This window comes from Rhinoraja longicauda, chromosome 29, assembly GCF_053455715.1.
Source record: "Rhinoraja longicauda isolate Sanriku21f chromosome 29, sRhiLon1.1, whole genome shotgun sequence".
Classification (NCBI taxonomy): Eukaryota; Metazoa; Chordata; class Chondrichthyes; order Rajiformes; family Arhynchobatidae; genus Rhinoraja; species Rhinoraja longicauda.
Window position 1 is genome coordinate 20,880,801 of NC_135981.1, and position 14,092 is coordinate 20,894,892.

Sequence of the window (14,092 nt, forward strand, 5' to 3'; positions counted from 1 at the left end):
ATGCAATGAAATTTCTGGGAATGTGATAGGTGAATACCAGTTAACATAATTTATTTACCAAATATCAGGAAAATTTATTATATCACGTATCTGTACACAGTGAATGGCTCGATTGTAATCATGTATTGTCTTTCCTCTGGCTGGTTAACACGCAGCAAAAGCTTTTCACTGTACCACGGTACAGGTGACAATAAACTAAACTGAACTGAACCCAGTTAAAAGTGATCATCACTAGAATAGAAACATGGAAACATAGAAACATAGAAAATTGGTGCAGGAGTAGGCCATTCGGCCCTTCGAGCCAGCACCGCCGTTCAATATGATCATGGCTGATCATCCAAAATCAGTACCCCTTTCTGGCTTTTTCCCCAAATCCCTTGATTCCCTTAGCGCAAAGAGCTAAATCAAACTCTCTCTTGAAAACATCCAGTGAATTGGCCTCCTGTGGCAGAGAATTGCACAGATTCACAACTCTCTGGGTGAAAAAGGTTTTCCTCATCTCAGTCCTAAATGGCCTACCCCTTATTCTTAAACTATGACCCCTGGTTCTGGACTCTCCCAACATTGGGAACAGTTTTCCTGCATCTACCCTGTCCAATCCTCTAAGAAATCCGACCTCAATTACATTTCCCAACAGAGTATCATATGCAGGTTGGATGCTGCCTCAGCTGAATCTAATTTGTAAAGGAGTGCACGTACACAACTATGACTGCAAAACACACTTTACTCAGGTGACGAAGCATAAATTTCTATTGCATTACATTTTTCAGAGTATATGTCAACAGTTGCAGTGAACCACCCCTGATTCAACTGGCTTAAAAATGCAGACAAATGCAGATCAAATTTACAACGATAAACATTTGAGTTCAATGTGGGCTCAGGGGCGTCCCATAACGTTACTGGTTAATAAATTTAGATTTTGAATTGTGGTCACTATTATTCTATGTGGTGCCACATGGTCAACGTAGACACTAATAGGTCCCGGTGATGGATGAGGAATGGAAATTGCGAACACACCACAACCTCTACTCTTTCATAGAACATGGAACAGTGCAGAACAGTGACGCATCGGTAGAGCTGCTGCCTCATCGCGCCAGAGACCCGGGTTTGATCCTGACTACGGATGCTGTCTGTGCGGAGTTTGTATGTTCTTCCTGCGACCACGTGGGTTTCCTCCGGGTGCTCAGGTTTCCTCCCACATCCCAAAGATGTGCAGGTTTCTAGGTTGTGTAGGAAGGAACTGTAGATGGTGGATGACACTGAAGATAGACACAAAAAGCTGGAGTAACACAGTGGGTCAGGCAGCATCTCTGGAGAAAAGGTATGTAGGTTAATTGGCTGGGTAAATGTTTCAAAAAAATTGTCCCTAGTGGGTGTAGGATAGTGTTAATGTACGGGGATCGCTGGGCGGCACGGACTTGGTGGGCCGAAAAGGCCTGTTTCCGGCTGTATATATATGATATGATATGATATGATATGAATAGGTGGCTTTTCTACAGAGATGCTGCTTGACCCCCTGAGGTACTCCAGCTTTTTGTCTACTTTCAGGTTTGTAGGTTAATTTGGCTTCTAGAAATTGCCACCAATGTACTGGATGCAAAAGTGGGATAACATGGAACTAGTGTGTGAGTGTTCAATCATTGGCATGAAACCGGTGGGCAGAAGGGCCTGTTTCCACGCTGTATCTCGAAACTAAACTAAACGTGACACAGGAACAGCCCGATTTGGTCCACAAACTCTGTTGTGAGTACAATGCCAAGTTAATCTCCTCTTCTTGCACGTGATCCAAATCCTTCCATTCTCTGCATACACTTCTCCCCTGTTGTCTCTGGTCTACAGATGTTGTTTGTAATGAAAAACTTACTGTTGACATCAAAAGACTGCATTTGCATTACATTAGAATAGGTTCCGACACAGATATGGATAGCAGAATTACATTATTCAAACGTTCCTTCTACAGTTTCCAGCTGTCACACAGCCAGAAGTGTTCTTCTCTCAAAGTCAATATGCATACGCTCCTCATATAATTGCCTTCATTATTTAGTTAGCCATGGTGGGAAACAATTTGTTATACATATCAATCTTCATGTACAAATAACATTTCCTTGAGGCATGCCATTGGTAATGGTTTATTTGGCCATGTGTTTTGCAGTTATTGGTGAACTGCTTCTGCTGGGTATTCGTCAAATGTCCTTCACCTCTTGTGCATGGATTGCCCATTCATTTGATGGTGCAACACCAAGGTCAACCCACTGCCAAGACCATTGTGCACACGATTCTTGCTGACATTGGAGCCTAAGGTCTGCTTTAGGTTGTGCATTGAGGAATGGACCAGAATCATTTTGGTCAATAGATTACTTTCAGTTCAGTTCCGTTTAGTTTATTGTCACATGTACCGAGGTACAGTGAAAAGCTTTTGTTGCACGCTAACTAGTCAGCGGAAAGATTACAATCGAGCCATTTACAGTGTATAGATACATGATAATGGAATAACGTTTAGTGCAAGGTAAAGCCAGTGAAGTCCGATCAAGGATAGTCCGAGGGTCACCAATGAGGTAGGTAGTGGTTCAGGACTGCTCTCTAGTTGTGGTCGGACGATTCAGTTGTCGGATAACAGCTGGGAAGTTGGGAAGCTTACACATACTGTAAGGCATTCTAATCGCCAAGTGTTCAAGCATTGAAATGTTGCGTCAAGATCCATTTGTTTTCTCATTGACTATATATCCATCTAATACAAATTGTTCTTTATGTGCCTGTGAGTTACCCAATAGGGACATGAACCGCAACTTTAGGCTAGTCTAATTTAATAACCAGCCTATAATTATGGCAAAATGCTGCAACAAGGGCATACTAACAGATCAAAGGAGACAGGAATTGATCCTAGGAGGTATGTATTGGCATGTTGGATCTTTGTTTCATGGAATGAAAATCGTTGTGGTTGCTATAAGCTATGACATTGACTGTAGAAATCCTAGTCACAATATTATGCAATGAATAACATTGAATGCCTTGAGAAAGGCACAATAGTCTTCAACTGTTTCTATTTCCACTGCAGTTGCCATGCAACTCAGAAGGTTTAAGCCTATTTATCTACTGCTATGGGGTCATGACTTTCACATAAATCACATCGCTGTGCTATCATATTTCCTTATGGCAGGGAAGGAAATCATTTGGCCCATTGACTCCTGACTGAGTCTTAAAGCATTTGAGTCACCTTGCCACCTATTCCCTTCACATGCCCACCACCTCTCCCCTGGGTTTCCTGTAACCCCATTAAACTTGGTTGCTTTATTAATAATCACAGTGTCATTGTCGGGATGATCCACTGTTAAACAAATCCATAGCGGGTATTACCTGAGCAATGAGTGTGAATGATTGGGTATGTTCTAGGGGCCACCTCTACGACCATCACATGTTTCATGCCATCAACAATAAATGAGGCTCAAAGAAGTAACTTTGTTGTATGTTTTAAAGAATAGGCCAGTTCATTGGCTATATTTAAGAGGGAGTTAGATGTGGCCCTTGTGGCTAAAGGGATCAGGGGGTTATGGAGAGAATGCAGGTACAGTTTACTGAGCTGGATGATCAGCCATGATCATATTGAATGGCAGTGCAGGCTCGAAGGGCCGAATGGCCTACTCCTGCACCTATTTTCTATGTTTCTATGTTTCTATGAAACTTTGTTTCTCCTGTCAAGTGAATTAGATTTAACGTAGTGGAGTCATAGTTGAACGCAGAAGCACCCTGAAAGTACTGGCCCAGAGATGTACTGGTTGGAATGATTGGAGAAAGGCACAGCTAAAGTAAATTTGTTTATTCTGCTGTAAATATTATTTTGTGTTCAAAGCAGTTTTACTTCATTGCAGTTTGGTTTAACCTTGTCAGTGTTTCATGTGCAGCACACAGAATAAATAGCAGTGCACATAATCTGTTTATGAATTAAAGGCTCTTGGGTGTTACGCAGTGACCTATAATTGCTAGTCACCTTAAGGTGCAAGCAGTTTAGTTTAGAGATACAGCGTGGAAACAGGCCCTTGTGGCCCACCGGGTCGGCAACGACCAGTGATCCCCACACATTAACACTATCCTATAGGGACAATTTTTACATTTACCAAGCCAATTATCCTACAAACCTGTACGTCTTTGGAGTGTGGGAGGAAACCGAAGATCTCGGAGAAAACCCATGCAGGTCACGGGGAGAACATACAAACTCCATACAGACAGCACCCATAGTCGGGATCGAACCCGGGTCTCTGGCGCTGCATTTGATGTAAGGCAGCAACTCTACCGCTGCGCCACCGTGCCGTGGTGACAGATATTGCTTCAGCTTTTCATTTCAGGTAAAGGCTATTCTGTGTCTCGAATACAAATCATATCTTTTAATGTCATTCCATCTGTTTCGCGGCATCACAAGGGATGCATATCACATCCAAGACTTAACTTTTCTAAAGTAACCAGAGAAAGGCTCAGAAATCAGAGCAGTTTACCAAGGTGCCATAAGAAATGTGAAATATTGTTGATGGTTTGCTGCTGAAATTTTCCTCTTTGCACGTTCACATTTTAATGGGGCACGGCATTAGGTTAACTTTGTAAAAAGTAAGAACTACCCACCAAATACTTCCGACCCATCTACTTTAATTGTAGTTAATATTGAAGGACAATATCACAAAAAAAAAACTCAGGGTCAAAAGGAAAGCATAATTTTTCTGGTACCTTTTTCTGGTACTATGAATTAGATCATATTGTCACCTGCGCTATTGATATCTAGATCTATCCTAGCTCTAAATCCTTCACGTTGTCCACCCCCCACTGTTCCTTGATGGGTTTGTCTCCATTTCTCGGCTAGTGGTCAATATTCACCACAAGTGCATGAACTCCCAACGCTTTTAAATGCACATGCTCCCACTCTATTTCCAAAAAGGGCCTCCTTTCTATTCTCTCATTTTCTCTGTCTCTATTGCACCATGTCTAATTTGGCCACCTTCCTTATCGATGCTTCCAACATGCTGTTTTCCTTTTACTGTGAGCCATGTGCTCCACTCTCCATATGATCTCCCTTAAGTCCAATGCAGTCGCCATACTTTTGACCACACTCCTTCTCCCAAGTCCCAGAATCAGGATTTGATTCCCCTTTGTCCTCACTTTTGAGCCATATTCTTTCACATTCAAGGAGAGATTGGACAAACTTGGGTTGGAGCATCAGGGGTTGAAAGAAGACCTGAGAGATATAAAATGATGAGAGGCATAAATGGGAAAGATAATCAGAGTGTTTCTCCCAATGTGAAAATGTCAAAAGCTACAGTTCTGAGCTCTCAGGTGAGAGGGGGGAAAGTTTAAGGGAGATTAATGAGGCACGTTTTTTTTTTTACACAGAACATGGTGGGTGCTTGGGACGTACTACCAGGGGAAGATATCAAAGTGACATTTAAGAGGCATTTTAACAGGCATATGAGCAGGCAGGAAATAGACCGATACAAAACGTGTGCAAGCAGGTGGGATTAGTTTAGTTTGGTATCACGATTGGCACAGATATCATGAGGCAAAGGACTTGATCCTGTGCAGCGTTGTTCTATGTTCCATGATCAGACATTCAGTGCAGCAGCATCGCCTGTTGAGTTACCACCCACCATGGTTGAATAATCAGACACGTCTTCCACTCTCCTCTGCAGAAACTGTTCACTCTTTCATTTCCATCCCCGCACACACACACTCTTCTCATGCATTAAGGTTTGGTAGCTTCCCAATCACGCTCGGGAGATGACACACCAACCTTGCTGCCTCCTCCTTTCCCACGTCCAAGGCTCAAAACATTCTGTCCATGTGAGGCAGTAATTTACTTGAAACCCTTTCAGTGTTGTGTGATGCATTCATTCCTCAAGCTGTTATTTCTCCTGTGCTGTGAAATATTTACAGAACAGCATAATTTAATCTGCAAATGTGACTGCTTTTCCAATCACCTCTTGATTTAATTTACCATCTCATTACCTCCCTGAGTCCTTGACTTCCAACAAAGCCCGAGGTAAACCAGGAATAGTACCTTATTTTATGCCTAGGCACATTACAGTCTACCCAGTTCAACAAATTCAGAGACTTAGAATTCCCAGCAATTTTATTTCATATTGCCAGCTTTCACTCTACATTCTTATAGTAATTTCAGATGTTTATTCCGCATTTACAGTCCCTTCTGTTCCCTTTATTTTATTTCTTTAAACTTTTACTTAAACAAGAAACTGCACCTGCTGAGTCACAAAAAAAAGGCACAAAGTGCTGGAGTAACTCAGCGGGTCAGGCAACATCTCTGGAGAACATGGGTAGGTGATGTTTCAGGTCCAGACCCTGCCCACGTTCTCCAAGGATGCTGCTGAGTTACTCCAGCACTTTGTGTCTTTTTCTTTCACTTTTGTTCTCTCATCTCCTTCCTGCCCTCCCCATTAAATCCCTTTCTTTGTGTTGTAAATCTTCTTTTATCTCAAGCAATGCCCACTTTGATGCAAGGTCATCCATCTGCGGTGTTAACCCTGTCTTCTTCTCCATTTTCTGGTTTTATTTCAGATTCCACCATTTGCTGCAGTTTGCTTTTGCAACAATCTTATTCAGTTGAGTTTTTCATCGACTTAAATCTGATGATTCATTGTCAAATTATCACAAATTATTGTTTAATATTTTAATGAAAACAGCCGAAAACAATATTTTCTAGGTATAGGTACTGCACAAAAGTATATTAGCTTCAAATATACTTTGGACCTCTCATTGTTGCAATCAGATACAACTTTAATGCCTTGATATTTCACATGATTTTGCTCTCTTCTGAGACTAGTTTAGTCTAGTTTCGAGATACAGCGGGGAAACAGGCTCTTTGGCCCATCGAGTCCGTGCCGACCAGCGATCGCCCATACTCTAGTTTATGTCATTCCAGTTTCGCATCCTGCACATTAGGGGCCATTTACAGAAGCCAATTAACCTACAAACCTGTACTTCTTTGGGATGTGGGAGGAAACCGGGAAACCTGGAGAAATAATACGCGGTCACAGAGAGAACGTACAAACTCCGTACAGACAGCACCAATAGTCAGGATCGAACCCGGGTCTCTGGTGCTGTAAGGCAGCAACTCTGCAGCTGCACCACTATGCCACATAAATTATGGAGACCATGGAGATTAATATTGGGTAGAGAGAACAAACTGTAACATTCCAATCGAGCTGCTGAGTTTCCATTCCAGTGAGTTAAGCTAAAATTATCTGATATGTTACAACATAAATACCTTCCTGAAGGTATGTTGAAAATTACACCTCCATTGCAACAACATCATACCTGTGTCGTACCACCCACATCCCTCGATTATGCAACAAAGCCACCATCTGGAACAGTCAACAATGCACATGGATTTTTTTCCCTCCATAATGTCATCTGAGATGACAACAGAAGATAGCAGCTATCAGCATTTCTTTGGCATACAGTATATATATCTCACTAAGACATCACACCAACACTACACCACCTGGGATTTTAATGAACTTTTAAAAAACTACTTAAGGAAGAAAGTGGACCGATTTGATTTCTGTGGCTTAAGACGTCCAGCATAGTTTTGTTTTAGAGATTAGAGATACATCATAGAAACGAGCCCGTCTGCCCATGCAGTCCATGCCAACCATTGCTAACCTATTCACACCAGTTCTATGCTATCCCACTTTCCCCATCCACTCCCTACACATTGGGGGCAATTTTACAGATCTAAAAATCTAAAACCTGTATGAATTGGGGTTGGAAGAAGAAACCGAAGCACCTGAAGAAAACCTCAACACAGACAGTACTCGAGGACAGGATCAAACCCAAATCCCTGGCATTGTGAGGCAGAAGCTCTACCAGCTAAACCACTGTGCCATCTAAGCTGCACAACTGTGCACTTACTCATTGATAAATAATTTTTGGCCAATGCTTTCACATATACTATTCATTATTTGATACTCTATCAATAAATTCATCTGTTACAGAACTATTAGATTGGGGAGTTTGATTAGAATTTGCACAGGAATTAATGATAAAATAGGCTTTACAGAACAACATCATATATAGCTATGGGCAAATTATGTCCATCTAAAGTATTAATTTTCCAGTTTTGTTAAATCATAATGCATTGCATTCTGCAGCTAATCCAACAAACATTGTTTTGTCATAAATATCAGGCACCACTCTTAGGAGCATGATATATATTTAAAAATATTATTAATATGAATATAATGAGATTTTCAAAGAATACCTCCTTAGTCACGACTGATTTTCATTAATGCAACAAATCCATCTCCAATAAAAGATCGTAATACAACCAGAAAGATGTGCTTGGAATGATACCAATGCCACCTATGTCTATTGAAAGTGTTGAGAATTGGTTCAGATCGCACTTTAAAGTTTCTTTTGTGAAAATCATCAAAGTGAAACCAAACAAAGAGGTTTTGTGTTCAAAAAGAGTAATGTACAATAAGATCTGAGCGAGAAACTTTAGTCTCTTGGATGCTTTCCATCACCAATTAAGTTCTACAGTGTTCCATGTCTGTGTCAATGTTCACATTCTAGTTTGTTCTGAACGATCTGAGCGTTTAATCATTTTTCCAGTTTTGGATTCAAAAGTGTGTAGATTTGGGTAATCACAGAGTAATAGCTGAAGGTTAACTTTTCCATGTCCTATTGTGCAATGCTTTGATTGTCTAATGATTGAGATTAGTCTGGGTCATTTTAAATCCTTGGTGCAAACACAGCCAATATGATAATTTATTTTGCTCTGACTCAATTTATAAACAGATTAAGCAAACTGTACACCAGCTAATCCTCCAGAGACATAGAAATCTGTCTAAATTACATCAACACTTGAACGTATGTAAATCCTTCCAGGACATAGAAATTAATCTTGACCAGAGCCAGAGTCTTCAAATTTTGTAGCTGAAAACGTGTTGTACATGCTGCTTATTGGTTGTTATGTCCACTCTTTCCAAGCTAAGTAACCGACAGGAAACCAAGCTCATTCTAGATCGCTGACCAGACCACCTTATTGTGTGCATTGTAGTCCTTGGTTGAACTACCAGCAAGGGAGATTAGACAGAGAAAGAAAAAGAAAATAGAAGTTCAGTAGCTACTTGTCATCTTTAGGAGTTTGTGGAGTACAACACAAACAAGGGATGATAGGGCCTGCCGTGCTTTGTCCTGCCCCTCCACTCTTCGAGCTTTCTTTCCTCCTACTCCTGGGATCAGTCTGAAGAATGGTCCTGATCCAGAACTTCACCTATCCATGTTCTGCCTGTCCTACTGAGTTACTCCTGCACTTTGTGTCTTTCCTCAGTTAACGCGCATCTGCAGTTCCTTGCTTCTGACTTGAGTATAGAAGTTGGGAAGTCACGTTTCAGTTATATAAGCCGTTGGTGAGGCCCCATTTAGAGTATTGTGTTCAGTTCTGGGCACCATGTTATAGGAAAGATGTTATCAAGCTGGAAAAGGGTACAGAGAAGATTTACGAGGATATTGCCAGGACTCAAGAGTCTGAACTATAGGGGAGGTTAAGTATGAGGGGAATAGATTGGGTAGATAAACAGAGTCTCTTGCCCAGAGTAGGGGAATTGAGGACCAGAGGACATAGCTTTCAGGTGAAGGGAAAAGGTTTAATAGGAATCTGAGGGGTAACTTTTTCATACAAATGGTGGTGGATGTATGGAACGAGCTGCCAGAGGGGGTAGTTGAGGCAGAGACTATCGCAATGGTTAAGAAACAGTTTGACAGGTACATGGATAGGACAGGTTTGGAGGGATTTAAGTCAAATGCAGGCATTAGTGTAGCTGGGACATGTTGGCCAGTGTGGGCAGGTTAGGCTGAAGGGCCTGCTTCCACGCTATATGACTCCATGACTCTATGACATTGTATTGCAAGAGTTTGTCCACACATTTATTGAGGGAAGGAACCCTTCCTGCAATGGAGATTCCCACCGACTAGGATTATTTTACAATTGAAGTGACCACAGTGATATAGACAAATGTCACAACTGTACAACAAAGATTTAAAACCACATTTAATCTAGCTTTGACATTATTGGAATACAACTATTGGACTTATCTAGGCAACCAGGAAAACTCTGATTCCCTCTTCTAGGTATATCTTTTATGTGTATGCTCTACTGGACCAAATGGAGGGATGTTAGTTTAATGACTTGTCAGAAGAAGGTGCTCTTTAGTGTTAACGTTCGGCTGCCCAACAGCACAGTGGCACAGTAGGTAGAGCCTCACTGCACCAGAGATCCTAGTCCAATCCTATTCTCGGCATCTGTCTGTGTAGTGTTTGCATGTTCTCCCTTTGACTGTGTGGGTTTCCTCCTGGTGCTCTTATCTCCTCTCACATCCCAAAGATGTGCAGGTTTGCAAATCAATTAGATTCCGTGAAATTGTGAGAAACTGGGATAACAGAGAACTAGTGTGTGATCGTCGGACTTGGTGGGCCTGTTTTTATGCTGTATCTCTAAACTAAAGAGGTAGTGTAAAGGAGAAAATAAATAGAGAGCAAAATATAGTGTTACAGATATGGAAAGGCGCACATGAGAAAGTTCAAAGGCCGCAATAAGGTAGACCGGGAGATTGGGTAAATTCATCCGTAGCATGTGAAAGGTCCAATTAAGAAAATGATAACAGCAGGGAAGTAGCTGTCCTTACATCTGGTAGTACATGCAATCAAGCCTTTGTCCCTCAGTTTGCATTGAAGGATAGGAAAGGATGAGTTGTCGAGCAAGAGTGTTTTATTATATGTTCCAGAGAGAACAATGAAATTCTTACTTGCAACAGCAGAACACAATATTTAAACATAGTACTCTGTAAACAATATAATGAAGGAAAATAAAGTTCAGTCTATGTATATATGTGTGTGTGTGTGTATATATATATATATATATATATATAAACACACATATATATACTGTATACATGCATATATATGCACACCCCAATATGTAGATATATATATATATATATATCTGTGTGTGTGTGTGTGTGTGTGTGTGTGTGTGTGTGTGTGTGTGTGTGTGTGCGCACACCAATATGTAAATATATTTTATATATACTAAAACATATACTATTGTTTGTTAGCTTTTGCGTGTACATATATATGTGTGTGTGTGCATATATATGTAAATTCAAAAGCAAACAAACAATAATAATGTAAAAAGGGAAAACCAATGCAACCTCCTCAACAGGCTCTCTGCTTTGAAACCTGCAGACAGGATATTTTAGTTGAGTTTAGTTTGGAGATACAGCGTGGAAACAGGCCCTTCAGCCCACCGAGTCCACACGGACCAGCAATCACACGTACACTAGTTTTAATCTACAGACTAGAGACAATTTACAGAAGCCAATTGGGATAAACCTACCAACCTGGGATAAACACAAAAAGCCGGAGTAACTCAATGGGTTACAGGCAACGCTTTGGGTCGAGACCCTTCTTCAAACTGAAGAAGGGTCTCAACCCGAAACGTTACCTATTCCTTTTCTCCAGAGATGCTGTCTGACCCGCTGAGTTACTCCGTATTTTTGTGTCTATCTTCGGCTTAGGCCAGCATCTGCAGTTCCTTCCTATACACTAACCTACAAGCCTGTATGTCTTTGGAATGTGGGTGCAAACCGGAGCACCCAGAGAAATTCCACAGCAGTCACAAACTCCATACTGACAGCACCCATAGTCAGGATGGAACCCGGGTCCAAGGCACTGTAAGGCAGTAACTCTACCTCCGCACCACTGTGCTGCCATTACATGATCCTAATGAAGCCAACTTTAAATGAACTTGACTACCTTCCAATTCCAGATGAGGTCAAGGAAGCAATTAGCCAAACGAGCAAGGTACTGGGGATGGATTGTCCTCCTAACGAACCCTTCAAACAGTTGGGCTGAGACCCTGAATGCATTTTGTGTCATGCTAACCAGCATCTGGGAGGAAGAGACTATGTCTTAAGACTTTTAAGATGCTACAGTAGTCTTACTCTTCGAAAATAAAATAAGCAAATTGTAGCAACTATCAAGATATCTCCCCCTTATCCATTGCTGGGAAGGTTCTTGCACAGAACATCTTGGATCAGAAGCTTTAATGGGGCCAGACCAGGCAGCAGTACTGCCAACATGGCTTCTCAGAGACAGGTCCACGTGAAGCATTGGGCAGCACATAGACCTGCACACTGTTTTTGCATCCATTCTGAAGAAGGGTCTCGACCCGAAATGTCACCCATCTTTTTTCTCCAGAGATATCATATCATATCATATCTATACAGCCGGAAACAGGCCTTTTCGGCCCTCCAAGTCCGTGCCTCCCAGTGATCCCCGTACATTAACACTATCCTACACCCACTAGGGACAATTTTTTACATTTACCCAGCCAATTAACCTACATACCTGTACGTCTTTGGAGTGTGGGAGGAAACCGAAGATCTCGGAGAAAACCCACGCAGGTCACGGGGAGAACGTACAAACTCCTTACAGTGCAGCACCCGTAGTCAGGATCGAACCTGAGTCTCCGGTGCTGCATTCGCTGTAAAGCAGCAACTCTACCGCTGTGCTACCGTGCCGCCCTGCTGCCTGATACGTTGAGTTACTCCAGCACTCTGTGCCTATCCACGCCGTTTTCATTGACCTGATGAAGGCCATTAGCATGGTCAACACAGAAACTCTCTCTCGAAGTTCAGCTGTCCGGTAAAATTCATCCACACCATTTGCTGTTGCCATGGACAGCCTGGTGGGTCTGTTGTTCTCCAGCAGGGATGCTTTAACACCATTTGGTATTTCTAAATACGTGAAACAGAGCCGCATACTTGCTGCAGTCCAGTTCAACCTGTTTGTCATGATGGTCATGAATGCTCCACATGTCCTTGAGAGAGGAATGTAGTTGACGTACGGAGTGGTTGGCTCACTCTTCGGCTTCTGGAGACCGAAGGCAAGGGCCAAGAATGATCTGAGAGGCAATGCTTGCCGATGACTTACTGCACATTTGGAGTGACAGACTTTGAACGCTCTGGGCAAGGCTTGCCTAGTCAGCATCAAGACCATCAACGTGAGAACTTGAACTTTGTTGGCGTCAGAAACGTGGCAATGCTTGTGTACTGCCAAGGTGAGGTCTGCTATATGTTGTTACCGGGTTGTATGCAAAACAAAGCATTTCACTCTACCGAGGTACACGTGACAATAAAGTATCATTGGATCATTGAATCACAGATGTGTTGGAGAGGTCACGTAATCCATATGGACCGCTCCCATGTGAAATCCTGGCTCTTTCACAGAGTTGTCACACGGGGCACAGAGTTGTCACAACTTTCACAGAGTTGTCACACTGAAATCAGGGATGTTCAAGAAAGGGATACATGGATAATATCAAAGACAGACTCAAACACAGTGAGAGTCCTGCAAGAGAGCTGAAGTATTTTGCCCCATAAAGATAGTCTGTTGTGCTATGGCCATAAGGACATGTATCAACGTTGAAGGCAACTGAGAGGACTGAGTCCTCCGAACCAGAGAACCCATGAAGGGCTCATCATCTGCATCTGCCACAGTGTCCTCCCGTTCCCCAACTGTCCCCAAGTGTGGGCTTCCCGGCTGCTCTACCCAGCTACACTTGTGCTCACCATCAAAGACGGTGCCACTGACATCATGAAACTTGACAGTCAGCCAACAAATGCAATATTCCCTTCTTTCAACACAAGTATCGTGGAAGCATTTAATGAAAATATTCATGGAGTAACTTTACCACAGAGCTGTTTGTTCATATTTGCTTGCTCAATCTGTGTTAATGACACATGCAACACATGGTTGCAATTGCAATCATTAGGTGTAGGAAGGAACTGCAGATGCTGGTTTATACCAAAGATAAACACAAGATGCTGGAGTAACACAGCAGGTCAGGCAGCGTCTCTGGAGAAAAGGAATAGATGACGTTTTGGGTCGGAATCTTTCTTCAGTCTGAAGAAGGGATCTGCTATCATTAGGTGTTGGGATATCCTCTTCCCTTTGATTGTCCTGTGCACCTCTAATAGTTCAATGTTCCACAGAGACACAGAGCATAGAAAGAGGCCCTTCGGCCCAACTT